We start from the raw sequence: 23104 nt of genomic DNA on the forward strand, positions 1-23104 counted from the left end.
AAATTTCCTAGGGACAATATTTTAGTAGTTTTTCCAGTATTATTCTTGATCCTAACCTGTATTTTTTGCAATGGCACTAAGTTCTTCCCATTTATTCTTCATTTCACACAAGTGAAAACTTTCCAGGCTTAATACTTATATAGAAGCACATGTATGACTTGTTCTTGTTCTGTTGCTGTGATAATAGAATTCCTTAATAGGAATTTATTAAAGATACATGTGTGTCATTCCTGATTCCCACTTTATAGGTGATAAAATTAAGGTACCAAGAAATTTATCCAAGGTTCCACAGCTAGTAAATCATGAGTAGAAGAGTTAGGGTGAGACGCAAGTAACATCTTCAGGGCCCAAGACATACACCACTGTCAAATACTTATTTTACTTCTCTTGATACATACTGTAAGCAAAGAAAAGCACATGCACCATAAGTTTATGACTTAATGAATATTTATAAACAATAACCTGTGCAAGTAGCGCCTAGATTATTACCAGCTTCTTAGAAGTTTGGTTTCTCTCTCCTTTAGTCCCTACCATGCCTTATGGTTAACCATTGCCTTGTTTTTTAACAGTAAAGAGTAATTTTGTCTGTTTTTGTACTTTATAAAAATGGAAATCTCATGTATCTACTTAGCTTCGTTTTTTTTTGTTCGTTTTTTTAAGTTTATTTATTTTGAGAGAGAGCGTGCATGAGCAGTGGAGGGGCAGAGAGAGAGGAAGAGAGGGAATGCCAAGCAGTCTCTGTGTTGTCATCACAGAGCTGGAGGTGAGGCTTAATCCCTGGAACTGTGAGATCGTTCCCAGAACTGTGAGACCTGAGCTGAAACCGAGAATCAGTCACTCAACTGGCTGAGCCATCCAGGGCGCCTAGACTTGTTTCCTGAATTGCATTTATCATAGTCATCTAGTAATTGTGTTTGTGTAAAATAATGTTCTTGTAGGAATATCTGATTGTTCTAATGCTGATGGATGTGTGGATAGTTGTTTCTCAGTTCTGTGTATCTGTGTGTACACTATGAAAAATACTGCTATATTCCAATGCTGTCATTTTCCTTGATATTTCTGATGTGCTTATGCCTAAGTGTGGATTTACCTGGGCTTCCTTTGTGCTGTTGTTACACTTCATTTGATAATCTTGAGTTGTGTGCCGATTTAACTCACCAACAATGTATATTTAGTGTTCCAGTTTATTCACAGTCTTAGTGGTGTTTCACAGTCAAAAGTTGTTTGCCTTTTCAGGTAAGCCTTTCATGTTTTTTTGTTTGTTTGTTTTTTGTTTTTCAACGTTTATTTATTTTTGGGACAGAGAGAGACAGAGCATGAATGGGGGAGGGGCAGAGAGAGAGGGAGACACAGAATTGGAAACAGGCTCCAGGCTCTGAGCCATCAGCCCAGAGCCTGACGCGGGGCTCGAACTCACGGACCGCGAGATCGTGACCTGGCTGAAGTCGGACGCTTAACCGACTGCGCCACCCAGGCGCCCCAGCCTTTCATGTTTTAACCTACACTTCCATGATATCTAAAATATCTCTTCATTAACTTAATGGTAATTTTGGTGTCCTTTTTTCATAAAGAGATAAAGCTCTTTGTATGTTTTTCTATTGGGTTGTAGGACTTACTGATTTGCAGATGTTCCACAGATATTCTAAGTAAAACACCTTGTTCAGATAAATTAATGTCAGCATGTTCTGCTAGTCTAGTTACCCTTCTACTCTTATTAACATCTTTTGAAGAATGTAAGTTTTTGCTATACTAAATTTGAATTTATCAATTTGTTTTGTAGTTTTTGTCTGTTAGATTTACTTCTACAATCAAAATGATGTCCATAATTTTTCTTCAAAAATATTTTTATTATATTCCATACATATTTAGACCTGACATCTATTTGGAACTTATATTTAGGCAGGTGAAGTAAGGATCTAGATATAATTCTTAAAATCCTAACCTATCTAATTGAGAAGACCATCTTTTCCCCACTGTAATACAGTTAACATTGCAGTGATGCCAGATACATTTACAGGTTTGGGTGCTTTCTAGATTCATTATATTTGGTTGTGTATCTATGTGTCCTTTACTAGGAACATGACCTATGACCACAGCTTTGAAATAAGTATTTATTACTATCTATTTGCTAGTTTTATTTAACATTTACTTTGGTAATACTGGGTCTTTGAATTTCCATTTGAACTTAGAATTAACCTAATAATTTCTATAATGACTAACACATGTCCATAAACTGCTGAGATTTTAACTGGGATGCACTGAATATATAAATCGAGGATAACTTTCATCTGTATGTAATTGTATATACACATAGTATATGTGAACAAAATTGATAATAGACCATTGAATGAACCATGTATTGTTGTGACTTTATGACATAAACCAATTAATATTAATGCTTTGCCTGAATATTAGTTAGGATTTCCTATATAAGTAGACTTCTAGACATTATAACTCAGTTCTTTTCAACTTCATAGGATATTAGTTTTTGTTTTACTTGCTAATACTCTAAGTATGATAAACAAAAAAAGCAATAATAGATTTTTTGTTGTTGTTGCCTACTCTCAAGAGGAAAACCTTTCGATATTTCAATGTGATGATGGATTACGTGCAAAGTGGCGGCACCCAAGTCTAGTTGTTAGTGTGGGGTAGAAAACTATGTCTTTCCTATTGTTTAACTTTTTCCCTTTAACCAACCACTCTGGGTGTGCCATGAGCACTCTCATTATGGGTAGATCTGTGATTCTTATTCTCTGCAATTAAGTCCTCTATCTAAGTGTCATGGAGAGATTCCATGAGGCAGGTATTTGCTTCCAAATGATGTACACTCAGTACAAAGAAAGCATGATGGGCTTCAAATATTTTTCCTAGACAAATTGACACTCAAGACACAATATATACTTTCCTTAGGTTTGTACTGACCATCCCAGGGTCCACAAGACTAATAAATCTCACCCCAAACACTTCCTTACCCAGTTCTATGCCCACTGCTTTGGGACTCCTGGGGTCCTCTTTTTCTCCACTTGGTGTATATTTGTGTAAAATTCTCAGCTCAGTGCTTTCAGGATTGTGTTTTTGCCTTTCAAGTAGGAGTGACCTCTGTATCTCCCTGGCTTCTTTGGTACCTAAAGGAATCCATGTCTTCAAGTCCTATAACTTTGCCTTTGAGCTCTTGAACAGATTCTGTCCTAGAAACATCTCCTCAACTATATAACATCTCCAGGTCCAGTTTTTGCTCATTCAGACCAACAGTTGGACTTATTAATAGAATTCAGGTAAAATACAAAAGCTAAGAAACATGTACATAAATCACATCTTGAGTAGCGGCAGATTAACAAGCAATCTTTAAAATTCTATTTCCTCACAGTTTGCCATTGTTCAGCTCAGAAGGCAAAACTGCAGGTTCTCTTAATATTGTGGTGATTAATACTCAATGTGTGATGTCTCACTTTATTCAATTTATACTTGGTGTGCCTTGCCAAAATGCAATAAGGAGAAAATTTAAAAAGCCAAGAAGACATAAATTATTAAGCTTTCTTCTCCCTGAAGCAAGATTTTAAATAATACTCAGTGCAATGTCATCTAGGGCATTTCGAGATTCCACAGTTGAATATTTTGGCTAAGGTTCATTGCACAGGCAGGGGTAATGCAAGTTAGATGTATCTTCCTTTGAGTATAACTATATTGGTGCACAAGAAAGGATATTGGATGCCTTTCATCTGTCCCAAGGGAGTCTGGTTGGTGAGAAATGGCAGTAGAGCAATGGAGGTGGGGACTAGGAGCCATACCTGTCCTCAATCTTAAACAGTCTTCCTAGAATGTGTTCCTTGAAAGTAACATCTAGGACCGAGAACTGGTGGCTCAGGCCTTCATTTCCCTCAACCTCCCAGGAAGAGACCATGATTAAGAAGGAAATTAATCCTCTGTCCCGGAGACCATCTGTGCTTGTATGGGTATCCTTACTAATACGGTGGGTTTTATTTGCATACTTTGAAGGTACATTTTGTGTGGATACTACTTTTCCTATGGAGAGGGAAGTAACACAGAGGAGAAGGTATTAATATGAAAATAGGTAAAGGATATGAAAATATGAAAAGGGGGAAAGGATAAGCAGAGAACAATGAGAGTATATCATTTACCAAGATTCTTAAAAATAAGGACAGAAGATATGGACAGAAGACGTAAAGAGAGGCTATCTTCTGCAGAGATCAAATGGTATGAATGAAAGGGAAGCTGACATTTTTCTTATACTGAGAAATGGGAAAGCACATACAAAGCCTGGGAAAAACTGATCTCTTATCCAAGCCTGGATTCTAAAACAAAACAAACAAACAAACAAACAAACAAAAAACACTAGATTTGGGCTTCTGTACATCTTTCTTGTGTTGGTGATTTGAACTGGCACAGAGCAATTGACATGGTAAGGGAAATGAATGGGATTAGCCTAGTGACTATTTCAGAAAATGGACAGGCTCCTCAACCATGTAGAAAAGAGAACTACTAGGCCACTGCCTTAGTTTTCCACAGTCCCTTGCACTTGACACAGAAACCATCACAGGCAAGATATTTGATACGCCATTTTGATCAGACAAATCACTGGGCACTGTTTTATTCCTTTACCCCTGCTATATATGTAGGATTGAAATAATTATTTCTATAAAGGAAAATAATATTATATACTTTAAAAATTTGTGAGATTTGTATATATAAAAAGCAGCATGTAAAGAAAAACTGCAATTATTGTACATCATCCTTGTTTAGACTAATTGGAGAAGGGTTTAGTAAGGAATTGAGCCTTGAGAAATATGAAGAACTTGGATACATGAAGACAAGTGAAGGAGGAATAAGAGCCTCAGTAAAATTCTCATGTCCAAGAAGAAATATTCTGTGTGTGGAGCCCATCTTGGCTCAATCAGGATATGCACATAAACATCTGCTCTAGTTACCTGAGCCTTAAACCACCTCTCACTTCTGCACATGTTGATAAATTTTAAATTTTTAGATTGATTTATGTGATGTTAGCCAAATTACAAATAACTTTGGGTCATGAATTATGATTTTTAACTTTTTTTCCCCCTAGAAATGAATGTAAGGCTCTGGTAATAGCCTCTCAATGAGAGGCTTTCAATGTGGCTTCCTAAGCCACTTGGTACTTTTCTTACTTTCCTGATCTAAATAAAAAATACTCACTTTTCCAATGACACTGGACACAACGAGAACAAAGATTCATTTATAAAAAATACAGGCATCGTATTTCTTGATATGCTCTCACACGTCCCAAGTAGAAACCTCCTATAGAGACCACAGGGGAAACAAAGGAAGGTGAAATGAGCAGCTAGAGTGGTAGAGCCTTCTGCAACAAAAAACACAGGAAGTTACTGTGTTGAAAAGGGCATGAAATTGACCTTCTGACTAGAGAGTGGACAGTGACTGGAGGTCTCCTCTGAAGATATTTCAAGGTGGTGGCTCCACTTTGCCTGGAGCTAATAAACTTTTTGTGAGGCTTTCCAAGCATTCTGGGATTCTCATCAGTTAAATTAGCTTAGATGTGACTTCCTGGTTGGGAGAGAAATTCCCTTTAAAAATCCCATACTATGATCCCACAGTAGATCAAAGTCCATTAATTTTTTTTTCTACAGTTTGAATATGTTTGAGATTTTTTTCCTTGAAAAATTAACAAATCAGATTTCTAATACGTTGCTTGTCTTCAACCATTCCAGTGTCTCCTATGGAACTAAAATTTTCTTCTTTAGTGCTTTAACTTTCATTCTCCTTGGAAGGGCCTCTATCCAAATTTTTTTCAAATACATAATAAATATATTTATGCTTAGGTACTATGGTGATTGTTGCGTTTAGAACTCAAAAAAGGAGTTGAATTAGTGCTTTTTTCCCCCAGTTTTATTGTGAAATAATTAACATTTATCACTGTAGAAACTTAAGGCATATAGCATGATTGTTTGATTTACATTTATTGTGAAATAATTACAACATATCCTGCTAACGTTCCGTCATCTTTAGATACATAAAGAGAAGGAAAGAAAAACCATTCACCTTGTGATGAGAATTCTAAGGATTAACTCTCATATTCCAATGGATCACACAGCAGTGTCAGCTATAGTTATACTGTTGTGCACTAGATTCCTAATACTTATTTATTTCATAACTGAAAGTTGTCCACCATTTTCCTTCAATTCTTCCTCTCCATCTGCCTCTGCTAATCACAGTTCTGATCTTTTTCTAGGAGTTCGTTTTTTTACATTCTACATATGAAGACAAATATTAAATGATTTCACTTATAAGTCTGATACATTTCACATCGCATAATGCCTTCACAGTCCATTCATGTTCTTACAAACAGTGGGATTTCCTCATTTTTTGGCTAAATAATCGTGTGTGTGTGTGCGCACGCATGCGTGCCCACCACAACTTTTTCATTCATGTATCCATCAGTGAACACTTAGATAATTTCCCCGTCTTGGCTATTGTAAATAATGCTGCTATTAACATGGGGGCACAGATATCCTTTTTGAGTTAGTGTTTTCATTTCATTTAGATATAGTCCCATAAGTAGAATTACTGAATCATATGGCATTTTTATTTTTAACTTTTCCAGGATTTTCCAAAGTGTTTCCATAGTCTTTACTAATTTACACAGTGCTCAATTTTTTGGTTTTTTTTTTTAATTTTTTAATGTTTTTTAAATTTATTTTGAGACAGAAAGACAGAGCATGAGCAGGGGAAGGGCAGAGAGAGAGGGAGACACAGAATCTTAAGCAGGCTCCAGGCTCTGAACTGTGGGGCTCGAACTCACGGACCGTGAGATCATGACCTGAGCTGAAGTCGGAGGCTTAACCGACTGAGCCGCCTAGGCACCCCTTGTCTTTTTGATTATGGAAGTTCTAACAGGCATGAAGTGATAGCTTATTGTGGCTTTAATTTGTATTTCCCTCATGACTAGTGATATTAAACATTTTTCATGTACTTGTGGAGAAATATTTTTCTTTGTAGACTGTCTTTTCATATATTTTCATATATATTCTTTGGAGAAATTTCTATTCAAGTTCTTTGCCTGTGTTTTAATTGAGGTGTGTGTGTGTGTGTGTGTGTGTGTGTGTGTGTGTGTGTGTGTGTGTTTTATACTAAGTTGTAGGAATTCTTTAAATATTTTCATAATAATCCTTTATATGTGCAAATATTTTCCCATTCCATAGGTTTTCTTTTTTTTCTTTTTTTTTTTTCTGTACAGAAGCTTTATAGTTTGCTGTAGTTCTACTTGTTTGTTTTTTTATATTTTTGGTTGTATTTTAGATGTAATAACCAAAATATTGTTACCAAGACCCATATCAAGGAGCTTTATTCCTTTGTTCTAGGAATTTAATGGTTTCAGATTTTATATTTAAATAGTTAATCATTTTGAATTGATTTTTTTGTGAAGAGTATAATCTAGGAGTCCAGATTCATTACTTTACAAGTGAATATCCAATTATTCCAGTACTATTTATGAAATGACTTTTTTTCTCTATTGAGTATTCTTGTCTCCCCTGCCAAACATTAATTGCCCATATAGCATTGAATTTATATCTGGTCCCTAGAGCCTGTTTCATTGGTCTATGTATTTTTATTACTACCATACTATCTTACTATAGCTTCATAGTAGAGCTTGAAATCCAAAAGTGTGATGCCTCCTGCTTTGTTCTTTCTCAAGATTTCTTTGGCTAGTTGGGGCCCTTTTTGGTTTCATGTAAATATTACCGTGGTTAAAAAAAAATGAAATCTTAGTAGGGATTACATTGAAACTATAAATGGTATTTTGAAGTATTGACATCTTAATATGACTTTTTCTAATCTATGAACATAGAATAACTTTTCATTTGTGTCTTCCTGAATTTATTTCATCAATGTTGCAGTTTTCAGAGTAGAGATCTTTTACCTCCCTGGTTAAATATATTCCTAAGAATTTTATTGTTTCTTGATGCTATTGTAAATAAGATTAATTTCTTTTTTCAGAAAAATTCACTATTAATGATAGGAACACCAATTTTTGTAAGCTTTGTGTTGTGCAACTTTACTGAATTTGTTGATTATATCTATCAGTCTTAGGGTTTTCTATATACGATCATGTCATTTGCAAGTGGGAAACAATTTTACTTTTTCCTTTCCAATTCTGGTGTCTTTCCCTTTTTCTTGCCTGAAATGATCTGTCTAGGACTTCTACTGCTTTATTGTATAGGAATGATAAGAATGAGCACCTTTGTGCTGTTACTGATCTTAGAGGAAAAATTTTCAGCTTCACAGTTGAGTAGGATATAAGCCTGAGGGATTGTGATATATGGCCTTAATTATGTTGAGGTGTGGTTTTTTTTTGTCTAATAGTTATGAATCATAAATAAATGCTGAACTTTATCAGGTTTTTTTTCTTCATCTATTGAGATTACAGTATGATTCTTTTCTTTCATTTTACTAATGTAATGTCTCACATTGACTTGGAACCATTCTTGCATCCCAGCGATAAATCTCACTTGATTACGGCAAATGATCCCTTTAATGTGTGGCCAAATTCCATTTGGTAATATTGAGAATTGTGCATCTATATTCATAGAAATATTGGGCTCTAGTTTTCTAGTATTGTCCCTTTCTGATGTAAATATCAAGATAATTATTGGCCTCATAAAATGAGTTTGAAAGTGTTCCTACCTCTTCAATATTTTTGGAAGAGTTTAAGGGGGATTGGTATTAATTCTTTTAATGTTTGGTAAAAATTTGCCAGTAAAACCATCCAGTCCACAGTTTGGCTTCATTGGGAGATTTTTAATTATTGATTCAATCTCCTTCATTTGCCTATTCAGATGATATATTTCTGCCCTATTTAGTCTTGGTAAGTTGAATGATTCCAAGAATTTTTTCACTTATTCTAGATCTTTCAGTTTGGTGGCATTTAGTTGTTCATAATAGCTTCTTATCTATTGTATCTTGGTGGTATTGGTTGTAATGTTTCCTTTCTTGGGTATAACATTGCTGATTTAGGTTCCATTTTTTCCTTTGGTTAGTCTAGCTAATGGTTTGTCAACTTCCTTAAACTTTTCAAAGAACCAACTCTCAGTTAATTTGTTGTTTTTCTCTCCATTTCATTTCTGATCTAATGTTTACTATTTCCTTTTTCTTCTAAATTTGTGCTAAGATTATTTATGTAGTTTAAGGTGTAGAGATACTTATTTAGGATGTTTCTTTTTAATGTGTGCGTTTATTGCTATCAACTTCCCTTTTGCAACTGCTTTCGTTGCATCTCTAAAGTTATAGCATGTTTGAATATTCATTTGTTTTAAGAAACCACATTTCTTTTATCCTTTGATCCATTGGTTGTTCAGAAGATCATTATTTAATTTCTATGTGTTGATGAATTTTCTAGTTTCCCTCTATTTGATTTCTAGCTTCATGCCATTGTAGTCAGAGAAAATCATGGATATGATTTCATTCTTGAATTCCCTAAGCCTTGTTTTGAGGCCTAACATGTTTCATCCTAGAAAATGTTCCATGCATACTTGAGAAGAGTGTGTAATCTACTGTCATTGGATCAAAAGTTCTATATATATTTGGTCTATTTGGTCTATAGTGTTGTTCAAATACATTTCCAATTGATTATCTCTCTAGGTGATCTATTCATTGATGTAAATTGGGTACTAAAATCCTCATCTACTATTGTGTTGTTACATTCCTGTTTATTTTTCCTTTTAATTCTTTTCAGTTTACATATTTAGGTGCTGTAATATTGGGCATATAAATAGTTGCAATTATTATATCTTCTTGATGGATTGATTCCTTTATCATTATATAATGACCTTTTCATTTGTTTTTACCACTTTTCATTGACATTTGTATAAATATAGCTAACCCTTTTGTTTTACATTTTCTTGAGGTGACTATGGTCCCATCAGTATCAGTCAATGTAAGTAACAGATTATTGGATTTTGTTTTTTTGCTGTTGTTGTTGTTTAAAATTCATTCGGTTTTTGGGGCGCCTGGATGGCACAGTCGGTTAAGCATCCGACTTCAGCCAGGTCACGATCTCGCGGTCCGTGAGTTCGAGCCCCGCGTCGGGCTCTGGGCTGATGGCTCAGAGCCTGGAGCCTGTTTCCGATTCTGTGTCTCCCTCTCTCTCTGCCCCTCCCCCGTTCATGCTCTGTCTCTCTCTGTCCCAAAAATAAATAAACGTTGAAAAAAAAAATTTTTTAATTCATTCGGTTTTTGTTTTGTTTTGTTTTGTTTTGTTTTTGTCTTTGGGAAAATTTAAATGGATTACATTTGAAGTCATTGTTAGTAGGTAAGGATTTACTATTTACTATTGTTAGTTGTTTCCAATTGTTTTGTAGATCCTTTCTTTGTATCTTATTCTACATTTTTTTTTCTTTTTTATTCCCCCATATTTTGATGTTTCTGGTATTAGTATGCCTTGACTTCTTTATCATGTTCTTTTTCATAGTTGCTAAAGGCATTTCCTTTGTTGTTACCATGAAGCTTATATAAAATAGGTTTAAATTACAATAGTCTATTTTAAGCTGATAAATAGAATTCCTAAGCTTTATACTTTTATTTCCCCTCCTCCTCACATTTTAGGTTTTACTGTTATAGTTCATGTTTTTTTATATTGTATAACTAATAAGTTTTGTGGTTATGTGTTTTTTTACTGCATTCTTTAAAAAATTCTTGAGTTTAATTAGAGTTTTAGTTATGCATAACCATTACCAAATTACAGAATCAAACTATGACTATATATTTACTAATACCAAGACATTTTACGCTACCTTTTTGTGTTTTCATGATACTTAGCATTCTTTTACTTCTTTTTTTTTTAATGTTTATTTATTTTTGAGAGAGAGAGGGAAGGGGAGGGGCCGAGAAAGAGGAGACACAGAATCTGAAGCAGCCTTCAGGCTCTGAGGTGTCAGCACAGAGTCCCATGGGGGGCTCGAACTCACGGACCGTGAGATCATGATCTGAGCAGAAGTCAGACGCTTAATTGACTGAGACACTTAGGTGCCCCTGCATTCTTTTACTTCTACTCAAAGATCTATCTTTGACATTTCTTGTAAGGCAGGTCTAGTGATAATGCATTCCTTCAACATTTTTTTTGAGATTTTCTCTCTCCATTTGTGAGGGACAGCTTCACTGTTAGAGGATTCTTACCCATGATTTATTTTTTCTTTCTTTCAGTATTTTGAAAATGTCCTTACATTCTCTGCTGGCATGAAATGTGTCTTTTGAGAAATTTGCCACTAGTTTTATGGGGGTTCCCTGTATATAGTTTCTCTCTTTTGAAGTTTTTAAGGTTCTTGGACTTTATTTTTTAACAATTTAAATATAATGTGTCTTAGCGCAGCCTTATTCAGATTCACCCTACTTGGGGTCTTTGGGGCCTCATGGATCGGGATGTTCATTTCTCTCTCCTGGTTCAGGAAGTTGTCAGCTGTCACTGCTTTATATCTACTTTCTGTCCCTGTCTTTTTCTGGAATTATCACCATATGAAAGTTTGTTTTTATTGTGTCCTATAAGTCTAGTTGGCTTGCTTCACTCTTACATTCTTCTCTTTTTGTTCCTCTAACTGGATGATTTCTAATATCCTCTCCTCCAGGTTGCTGATTCTCTTTTTTGCAGAGTCGAGTCTACTTTTGAAACTACTGAATTCTTCAATCATCACATTTTTCAACTTTAGAATGTTGTGGGTTTTTTTGTGGTTGTTTATTTTTGTTTTGTTTTTGTTTTGGATGGTTTCTATTGCTTTGACTAACTTGTTTTGTTAATGCATCATTTTCTTAATTTAGTATAGTTGTCTATGTTCTCTTAGTTCATCAAGAGGATTGTTCTGAATTCTTTGACAGTTGTAGATCTCCACTTCAAGATCATTATTAATTTCATTTATTGCCATATATATGTGTGAAATCTCTGATTCCTTACATTGTATCTATGCATTTGAGTAATTGGGTTGCTTTTCCAGACTTGGCTTTGGAAGAGGTAGATCTTCACCAGTCTTCTCACTTTGGGTTTCTGGTTGTGTTTGCTGATGAAGTCCTTGGGTGTATAGGGCCTACAATTGTCTACTTGGAGGTGATACAACAGAGTTCTGAGGTCAGGCATGGCAGTGGTGCTGGCTTGGCTCCTTAGCCAAATGAGGCTTCATAATTGACTGGATTCTCTGGCCAGCCTTACTAATAGTCAGGACTTGGTATCCCATTCAGTAATCTATGGAGCTATGAATTAGTTTCTCTGACCTGTCATGGCATCAGGACAGGAGCCAGGGCTTATACAGCTTATTGTTTAGGGACCTGAATTAGGCAAGAGTGTACACTGAATTTCCTGGTCAGGTGAGTCCATCAGTGTTGCTCTGCTGACGGGGAAAGCCATGGGCTATTCTCTCTGTTCAAGTGCCACTGTATGCATGGCTGTTGGATGGGCATGCTGCTTTCCATGTGCTCTGGTTAGGTTCCCTGTTCAAGCAGGCTGGAGGCTATATTCAGCAATGATTGGGGCTACCAATTAGTCTATCTGCTTGGGGAAAATTGGGAGAAGTGACTCGAAAAATCATAAAGTTTGGTTTGTTGTCTTAACTCAGGCTGACCTGCACCCTAAATTCCATGGCTGAGTAGGTTCACTGGTTTGCCTGCCCTTCTCTTATTTCCAATGCCGCTGGTTTAATATAACTTCCAGGTATTCTAAGCAGCCCTTCTGATCAGATTGTAGCAGGTGACACTCCATAGTAGGTGGGCCATGACTCAACTACTTACATGGGTGTGGACAAACTAGGCTTTAGGGACAGTAAAATTCCTCATTTAATGATTGATACCAGGCAGATTTAGACCTCTATGAGTTCTCTGGGAAGAGTGCATCATGACTTGGTTCTTCAGTGAGGAAAGCCACTGGTTGTGATTACTGCTTGGGCATTACATGTATAAATTTGATCTAGGAAGACCTGTGTGCTAGTTATTGCAGGTCTTTCCCCCTTGTCCTTTACAGTCAGATTTCCAGTGGTTGAGCCCTACACTTTCCCCTGAGGTCCCTTTGGGGTGAGGTCAGAGTGAGGGCTTTCATAAAGCCACCCACACTGCTAATTGGGAGCTTCCCCTCCTGGGTATTTTCCCACTGGGGAAATGAAGCTCAGTCCCCTCCACATGGTTTTGCACGGGCTTGGGGGAGAGGAAATGTGGCCATTGTATAGATACTTATCATAAACATCTAAGCAATTTGTCTTGGACTCTGGTGCAGGATGTGCATCAGCTTCATCCCCATGTTCTAGGATTTTTCTAGGTGTTGTTTTGACTACATGTTCTTGTGAGGAGGACCAAAGTCAATACTGACCTATATCTCCATCTTGGTGATGTCACTCTCTTTGAATTAGTTCTTACTGATCATGACACTCTCTGTCCCACTGCATCTTCAGTGTGCACATGTAGGGGGAGGATTAGAGGAGCTTGAAATGGCCAGTTCATCATACTTTAAAATCTGAAAAATTTTCCAGGAAAATATTTACAGTTTTGCTAATTTGTAGCATTCCTTATAAGAGGAAACAGGAGATGACTAAAATTACCCAAAATAAAAGAATAGCCAAGTGATGGTATATCAATAGGATAAAATATTGTACAACTGTTAAAAGCATGAAGTTGAGCTATGTAAAAGATTAATAATAAGTAAAAATGGAAAGTTATGGAAAAATATGAGCAATCTGAAACCATCTACTAAAGTCATAAGTAATACTGTATACATAAATACATGCATCTATATGTATAGAAATGAACCTGGAAGGATGATGATCAAAATGATGAATACCACTGAGGAGATGCTAGAATTGAGTGGATAAAGACATAAAGGTGAGTTAGATTGTTATGATACATAAAAATAACTCAAAGAAAATAATAACCCATATGTCAACTCCAAGAATTAGCCAATGTAAAATCTCATCTATTTGTTTACTTTTTTAGTTAAAAATTTCATGCTCATTATAAAGATTTCAAATAATGATGAAAAATATCAAAGTGAAATTACAAATTAAAACTAATCCCTATATTAGGTAAGCATGATTTCAGGCAAATCTGTAAATGTCTAAGTGTATAGATACATTATCAAAAAGATCTGAGATAACATTTTATACAAAAAAATGTAATTAAATGCATTAAATGCAAGTTCACAGAAACCATAAAAAGAAGACAGTGGAGCAATTACTGAATTTCATATGCATGTTTCCTCATCACAAGATGTACCATTTTGTTATATATTCATTCAAGATTAAGAAAAAGTTATTAAAAGGATAGAACCATTATGTGTTGCTTTAGCCTCATGTTTTAAGATAATTTTCATTGATTTCCTGCTTTGCACAATAAAAATGTCAGGCTTTTCTCATTAGCTCTTATAATCATTTCCTTCTACCTCCTGATTTTTGCTAATTATGCTAATATTTTTACAGTAACATTTTTAAATATTTTCTGTAACTTGCAGTTTAGTCTTGAATCTAAATTTGAATGGATTTGCTTCTCACCTTTCATTTCTTTTTTAAAATCCATTTCTCTCTTCCGGAGTTCATTTTTTTTTTTTTTTTTTTTTGGATTGACAAATGACAATTTTGTAGTATTTTGTTTTTGTTTTTTCTGAAATGGGTTTGTGGGCATTTTATTCACTGAGACCATTCATATTTGAGCCTATTGGGTATCCATGGTGCTGTTGTCAACATTTTCAGGACATTGTAGATATATATTTTTTTTAATTTTTGGCATTGAATTTTGATGTAGGGAAGTTAGAGAAACCTTATTTAACGTAGGTCTGTAGAAAACTTTCCTTTTCTGCATGCATAACAGAAACTTGGGTGGTTGTTAGTGCAGTTCAGTAGCTTAATTGAGTTAGGATTAAATTCTGTAACATCAAATTTTTATGGTATACTAAATCTCTTCAATATCCAGGCTTTAAAATGTTTTAATATTTCTTTTACAGTCTGCTTCTTCAATTTTTTTATATCTGACACCAAATTTTCTTATTTGAAATAATTTTTTTATTACTCTCTAATTTTATATTTTCTATTTGTATACTTTATTTTTAATTCTATGCTGTTTTTTAAGAAGTAAATATATATGACTTTTTCTAACTCACTGATCAAATCTAGTGTGGTACTTAAGTTTGTACTGTTTCTGTTTATCTCCTTGCGTTGTCCTTTCCTCTGGCTTTTAAAGTCCTTTTTCATTAAATTGAAGGTCTTTGTTGGTCTGTCTATAGTGGTAGGTGTTGAGATCTAATGGGGGGATAAAAAAAAAAGTCTTCTCCTGGCACAAAACTTCTCCTAAACAGTACAAAAGAAAACAACAATACAACAAAACACAATTTTTTTAAAATAGGAAATTTACTGTCAAATTGGTTTCCATACAACATCCAGTGCTCATCCCAACAGGTGCCCTCCTCAATGCCCATCACCCACTTTCCCACAATTTTGTTATTAATAAGCATTAAACCAGAATGTGATGAGCTTCACAGGCAATATCCTAAGAGGTTGCAAAGACAGAACAAATCTTACCTTTGCAGTTAGCCAAGCAGATACAATCTGTTACATACCTCATCACAAGACAAAAAATAGCTAATCCTCAAGAGACCTCATTTGTCACACATAGTTCACCTGTAATTGAGACAGCCATCTGTTTGCTAATTGGCTTTGTCCAAAGGAAAAATAAACTTGTCCTGTATTTATGATAGGGGATAGTTTTGCAACTTAGAGTGAGGCATCTGCTGACTTTAGGCTCCTATCTTCCTACAGGAATTGAGAAAAAGGGGGTGCTATTTTCTGTGATGGTTACATTACAGAGAAGACAGTTACAGATACTTGAGAAAGTTATTCCTTCCTCTTAAACCTGGGTAAGGGGCTTATTTTGAAAAAGTCGGATTCACTGACTTAAAATATTTACATACATTGCAAAGACAGAAAGAAACTTACATGTTTTCTAAAGTAAATGCTCTGAGAAAGAGAGGAAGTCTCTTATTCTCAGGAGGCCATTAAATCTCTTTTTTTTTTTTTTTTTTTAATTTTTTTTTTTTTCAACGTTTATTTATTTTTGGGACAGAGAGAGACAGAGCATGAGCGGGGGAGGGGCAGAGAGAGAGGGAGACACAGAATCGGAAACAGGCTCCAGGCTCCGAGCCATCAGCCCAGAGCCCGACGCGGGGCTCGAACTCACGGACCGCGAGATCGTGACCTGGCTGAAGTCGGACGCTTAACCGACTGCGCCACCCAGGCGCCCCTAAATCTCTTTTTTAATGTGCATTTGCCTTTACATAAAAACTTGTGAGAAATTGTTTCTTGAATTATATTTTCTTCTAAGTCTGAACCTTTGCTTTCTCATAGTTTTCTTTAGCATTTATCCACTTTTGTTTGTTTTGGTTTTTATTTTGTCTTTGATTGGGTGGGGCAATTCTTGCCTATTTTATAGGCCTGGAATCTTGACTCTTTTGTAGTGAATCAGCCTGTTTTTGGTCTATGTTTCCACACCATTCACAGTAGCTATTTCTACAAAAACTCATTCAATAGAGGAAAACTATGATAATATTTCTTGTGCCTCTCTGAAATGAATGCACTACTCAGAATATTTACATTTTTGTTCCCATCAGCATAGCTGCTGTGATGTTTGTGGGAAGCTGGTGTAGTTGGGGTTGAGATGGGGCTAGGTAGAGGTTAGAAGGAGCTAAAACTTAAATAACCATTTGTCCTATACTTTGCCCATTTTATCTTGCTTCCCAGGATGTTTAATGTTTACCCAAGGTCTTCTTCCCAGTAGGAACACATTTTCTAATTGTTAACACAGAGGAAAAGCCTCCTCGTTTTCACAGAATCCCTATATAGGCTACTGTGGCCCTGTCTTTAATTGTACCCAGTGCGATAGGTGGAAATATATCTATATATATCTGTATATATATAGATATGTAGAGATAGATATTGTCATATTTCATTTTGGGGGCTGGTTTTGCAATTTTCTCCTCTTTTGAAGGGGCATTGTCTGGCCTCTGTATGTGCCCCCAAAAGCTAGGTCTCTAAAAATCTTGGCTTCCATATGACTCATGGTCTGTTAGAAGTTGTGGAGATATGAGTAAGAAGACAGCTGTGACTTCTCTTATGTGTACAATAGGATTACAATAATAGGTAACTTTTACCAGTTTGGGCCATGGTCCCCACTCAAAGCTAATCACTTGACATCCATCTGAGCATTTAGCACTAATGAAAACTTCATAAGGTGAATTTTTGAATTATTTTACAGAGGGGACAGTGAGACTTAATTAGGTAACTAATGGTCACAAGAAGTGGAGATACCATTTACACTCAGGTTTCTTCAAGTATAAAGGCCCTATTTTAACCACTCTGCCTTTCTGTTTCCTTCTAGAGTTCTGGTGGTACATGAGTCCTATAACATATGATGATAGTGTTAAATGTGAATCAGGATGTGATTTTATTCAAGTCTTCACACTATGACTTATTACCTGTGTGATATTAGAGAAACATCTCTGAGTCGTGGGTAATCCTTTTGCAAAATGAAGTTCCTGCTGAAGTTTATCATGTTTCCTTGAAACTGAGATTTACTTGTTTACTCACTTCACATTTATTCAATAAAATTGTTGGATTCCCTTCATGCACCAGACACCTTTGTAGATAAGGAAAAATTGAACTAGAAAGACAGGGGAACCACTCTATAATTCCAATGGAGGGTGATTTATAAACAAAACAGCAAATAAAATTTAAATGTAAGGAATATGAAGAATGTTTTAAGAAAAAGGAGATGGTTTGAAGAAGTGATATTAGAACAGAAATTGAGTAAAGGGAGACAGGGAGCCATGCTAAGGTCTACAGAAAAAGCTCTCCAGGTTAAGTAAAAATAGATTTAGAGCCCATGACCTGGGAAAGATTTTAGATTGTTCCAGAAACAATATGTTGAGTTGAGACCATGGATGTAGAAATGGTTTGCAAATTATTCCCTTAGCAAATCTTATTTGTATTTTTTGCATTATACTTGGTTTTGTACCAAACAATTGGAAAATTTTTTATCTCTCCTGCAAGTTAATAAGTCAGTGACCTAGTATGCTAGGAATTGATATGTTATTTAGAGTTTGTGTTAGATATCTTGTTTATATATTTTTTATTTAAAAAAATTTTAATGTTTATTTTTGAGAGACAGAGATAGAGCATGTGCAAACATGTGGGAGAGGGACCAAGAGAGAGGGAGACACAGAATCCAAAGCAGGTTCCAGACTCTGAGCTCTCAGCACAGAGCCAGATGTGGGGCTCGAACCCACAAACTGTGAGATCATAATGTGAGCTGAAGTTGGATGCTTCACCTACTAAGCCACCCAGGCACCCCTTGCTTATATTTTAAACCCTAGTTTTGTGGAAAATATATCCTATTTCCCACACCACACTTATTCCTATCACCATCTGTATGGGTATCAATAGGAAAGTAGCCATTTTGAATTCTAAGAACCTATAGCCTGATCAGATGTTTTCCTGACCCAAACTGTTACCCCTTCCAACCAACATACATGTCACTGAATAAAAGTGGAGCTGGATTCTTTTTCTCCAATTGCTGAAGGATAAAAGACAAAGTTATGGAATTCTTTCCTGTTCCTTCCTACCATGTGGGAATTGTGCATAAAATAGGAATGGAATAAAAATATATATATAGACAGGGGGCCGTATACAAGTGATAAAGTACTGCCCCTGTGTTTTCAATCACTGATTCAATGCATTTTTTAAGTCTTCCTATCCCTGAATTACGCAAGACACACTGTTAATATCATTGATTCATCCCTTTTGGCTAAGGTAGTTTCAGTTAACTTTATTGTAACTGAAAGTGTACTACTAGCATTTCCCCATGTACTATTTAATTGAATTCTAAAATAGGCTTATATAAAAAGGCATTATTGTCCTAACTTTAAAATGAAAACCCAGATGGGGTGCCTGGGCGGCCCTACTTCAGCTCAGGTCATGATCTCATGGTTCGTGAATTTGGGCCCGCATCAGGCTCTGTGCTGATGGCTCAGAGCCTGGAGCCTGCTTTGATTCTGTGTCTCCCTCTCTCTCTGCCCCTCCCCCACTCACGCTCTGTCTCTCTCTGCCTCTTAAACTAAAGGAAAATTTTAAAAAATTTAAATGAAAAGCCAGAAACTCAGGACATGTAAGTAACTTATATGAAATCCTAGAACTAGTAAATTGAGTATCTTCCTTCAATTCTGAAGCATAGAAAATTATGTAGAAGAAAGTGATGACACCTACAGTGTATGGGGTTTGTATTAATCTTTTTTTTTTTTTTTTTTTTTTACTTTTTATACCAAGTTTTTTACTTTTTATACCAGGGATTTAATTCGGATGCCACTGATGTACAGAGTTATGGTTGGGCATGTTAAACTGCAGGCAGTGAACAAGGAAAGGTATGGAGGAATGAGGCAAATGAGGACATATGCACTATCCATTATTGGCTCCTTACCTTGTATTTGACAATTATGGGTTTGGATGGTTTTCCAAAGTCAGTAGTTTTAAAGTGAGCATCTTAGGGGTACCTGGGTGGCTCAGATGGTTAAGTATCTGACTCTTGATTTCAGCTAAGGTCATGATCTCAGGGTCATGAGATTGAACCCTACATGGGGCTTAGTAGTGAACAAGGATCCTGCTTGAGATTCTCCTTCCCTCTCTCTCTGCCCCTGTCCCACTTACACATATGCACAGATATTCTTTTTCTCTCCCAAGGGGGAAAAATCTTGCAAAAAGTTGGTTTTGGAAAAAGATACCAACACCCCTACATGTAGGGTAGAGGGGTAGAATGACTGCATTAGAGACTTTGAGTCTTTTTTTGTAAGTTCCCAGACCTCATCTGGCTTCTATACCAATTTTAGATTCTATGGCCCATTACTTGTACCAATGTATTACCTATGAATTGACCTCTATTGAGGTCAATAATAAATTTTATATGATAAAAAATTTTATTCATTTAACAAAATGAAAAAAAAATCACCCCCCCCTCCCAAATCTACCCATTCTCCCATGTATTGCATCCCACTTCAAACTAATCAGAAATTTTGCTTCCTTGGTTATACCGCAGTCTTCCAGGTACCTTTAAATTCTCTTTTAAAAAATTAATAATGAAACCTCCCTGGGTATCATATTTCAATCAGCCCCTACCTTGTTTTTCAGTCCCCTTCCTAGTGAAAATACTTGAATGGTCCTCATTAATACTTGTGGTCCCCATTAATCATTTCGTATTAGTATTTATCATCTCATTATTCCAACCTGTGGTCACAAATAATAGTTCTATTGTGGAATTCCAATTGGCATAATCATTATCTTAAACTCTGGATAGAATTTAACATACCTGAAAATGTTCTCTTTCTTGAAATCCCTAGGATCTTTCCCAACTTTATTTCCCACTCATTCTTTTTTAAAGGAATTTATTATTGGTGTGCTCATGTTTGATTATTATTATTATTATTATTAATTCTAACTCCTTATTTTTTTTCTTTACTCTTTACACTCATTGGAATCACCTGTTCCACCTTGGCTTCTGTGGCTATTTGTATTCTGATGGTTCCATATTCTGTTTCAATCTAAACTTATATCAGGTTGCCTGAATATCTCAGTTAAGCATCCAACTCTTGTTTTCAGCTCAGGTCATGATCTCATGGTTTTGTGGGTTTCCAGCCCCATGTTGGTCTCTGAGCACTGACCGTGTGGAGCTGGCTGGGAATTCTCTATCTCCCTTTCCCTCTGCCCCTCCTCCGCTCACACTCTCTCTTTCAAAATTAAAAAAAATAAACATAGAAATACTCAAATATCTCCATTTTGATCTGTGATACCACAGATGAAATTACTATTCTTCCCCCACAGTGAATGTCAATGTCATCAACAGAGGTGTGTAAGTTAGAAAATGAGAGGTCATCCTTGACTTCTCCTTCCCATTCATTTTGTACATCCAAGAAAACCCAAAGTCCCAACTTTGTGAGTATCTTCCTTTCTTCTCCTTTCCCACTCAAGTGACATCTGGGCACCATCCGAGTCTCGTCCTCAGGAATTAATCACTATTCCCTAGCTTCTAGAAGTTTTGCTTGATGCCACCTCCCATGTGATCTCTCTAGCAATTGCACTCAGTTAAGGGGTGCAGTCTCATCCAATGTTAAATTCATCCCCAGGCACACCCCATATTTTATGTCTGGTCAATGTGTGATACAAAGGCACAACATTCTTGCTTCAACCTTGAAATTTCTCTGATAAGCAATTTTCAACTTCAGAATTCCCTTTGAGACTAGTTGAGACACCTATTTTAGCAGGATTATAGTTCATTTCCTCCCTTTTCTCAAGGCTGCTTCCCTCAACCATGTTCTCCAATAAGACACTTGGAATATTATTCTCTTTATTATAATTGGTTTTGTCATGAAACTAATCAGTCACTTTACATGTTTACCCCACTCTGCTCTCTTGCTTATTTCTCTTATTCTACTCTTGGTCTTCTAGTACATTTTCCACATGGTAGCTAAAGCAATCATACTAATATCCAACATGATCCTTTAAAATCCCTGCTAAAGACAATGCAGTAGATTCTAATTGCAGGAGAAATTTTAATGTCTTTATATTATTTTTAAAAAAGTGAAATGAAGGATTATACCTGTCTTATAAATTATTGTGTTTCAAATGCCTAACATATAGTAGGTCCTTAATATTTTTAATATAAATAATTGATCACCTACCCTGTGCTTAAATATCTTGATCAACAGTTAATGAAAAGAAATAGACTAGAAAATTTCATCCTTATTTCCACTCTGCCTTCAATTAACTGTATGATCTTAAGCTACTCTGGATGAATTTGTACCCAATAGAATTAGATTGCTCAACTAGATGATTTTCAAGGAACCTACAAATATGATATGTGATACTCTGTGTACCAAATTAGGGCTCACCATTGAGCAAATAAAGAACATAGTGAAAAAAGCTTAAGTTTATCAATAAATAAAATTCATGAAAATCTGAGATAATTAGTGCTCTTAAAGTATAAGCTTTTAGTATTAACATTTTTTTAAATAACTTATTGCCACATTAGGTAACATCTAATGTATACAGTATAGCCTTGGCTTTTGGAGTAGATTCCCTTGATTCATCACTAACATACAACACCCAATACTCATCCCAATAAATGCCTTCTTCAATGCCCATCTCTCATTTTCCCCACCCCCCAATTCCTGATGCCCTTAAACTCTCAATTCTCTGTATTTAAGAGTCTCTTATGGTTTGCCTCCATCTCTGTTTTTAACTTCTATTTCCTTCCCTTCCCCTATGGTCTTCTGTTAAGTTTCTTAAATTCCACATATGAGTGAAAACATATGATATCTGTCTTTTTCTGACTGACTTACTTCACTTAGCATAACACCTTCCAGTTCCATCCATGTTGTTGCAAATGGCAAGATTTCATTCTTTTTCATTGCTGAGTAGTATTGCATTGTGTGTGTGTGTGTGTGTGTGTTTACACACACACACCACATCTTCTTTATGCATTCATCATATGATGGATATTTGGGCTTTTTCCATAATTTGACTATTTTTTTTTTAATTTTTTTTTCAACGTTTTTATTTATTTTTGGGACAGAGAGAGACAGAGCATGAACGGGGGAGGGGCAGAGAGAGAGGGAGACACAGAATCGGAAACAGGCTCCAGGCTCCGAGCCATCAGCCCAGAGCCTGACGCGGGGCTCGAACTCCCGGACCGCGAGATCGTGACCTGGCTGAAGTCGGACTCTTAACCGACTGCGCCACCCAGGCGCCCCTTAATTTGACTATTTTTGATAGTGTTTCTGTAACAATTGGGTTCCATGTGCCCCTATGAATCAGCACTCCTATATCCTTTGGATAAATTCCTATTTAGTGCTATTTCTGGGTCATAGGGTATCCTATTTTTAATTTTTTGAGGAACCTCCATACTATTTTCCAGAGAGGCTGCACCAGTTTGCATTCCAACCAACAGTGCAAGAGGGTTTCTGTTTCTCCACATCCTCACCTACATCTGTTGTTGCCTGAGTTGTTAATTTGACCCACTCTGACTGGTGTGAGGTGGTATC

Source organism: Lynx rufus, unplaced genomic scaffold (genome assembly GCF_022079265.1).
Source record: "Lynx rufus isolate CCGP_SWC_20201006 ecotype Redwood Valley unplaced genomic scaffold, mLynRuf1.p SCAF_11, whole genome shotgun sequence".
Classification (NCBI taxonomy): Eukaryota; Metazoa; Chordata; class Mammalia; order Carnivora; family Felidae; genus Lynx; species Lynx rufus.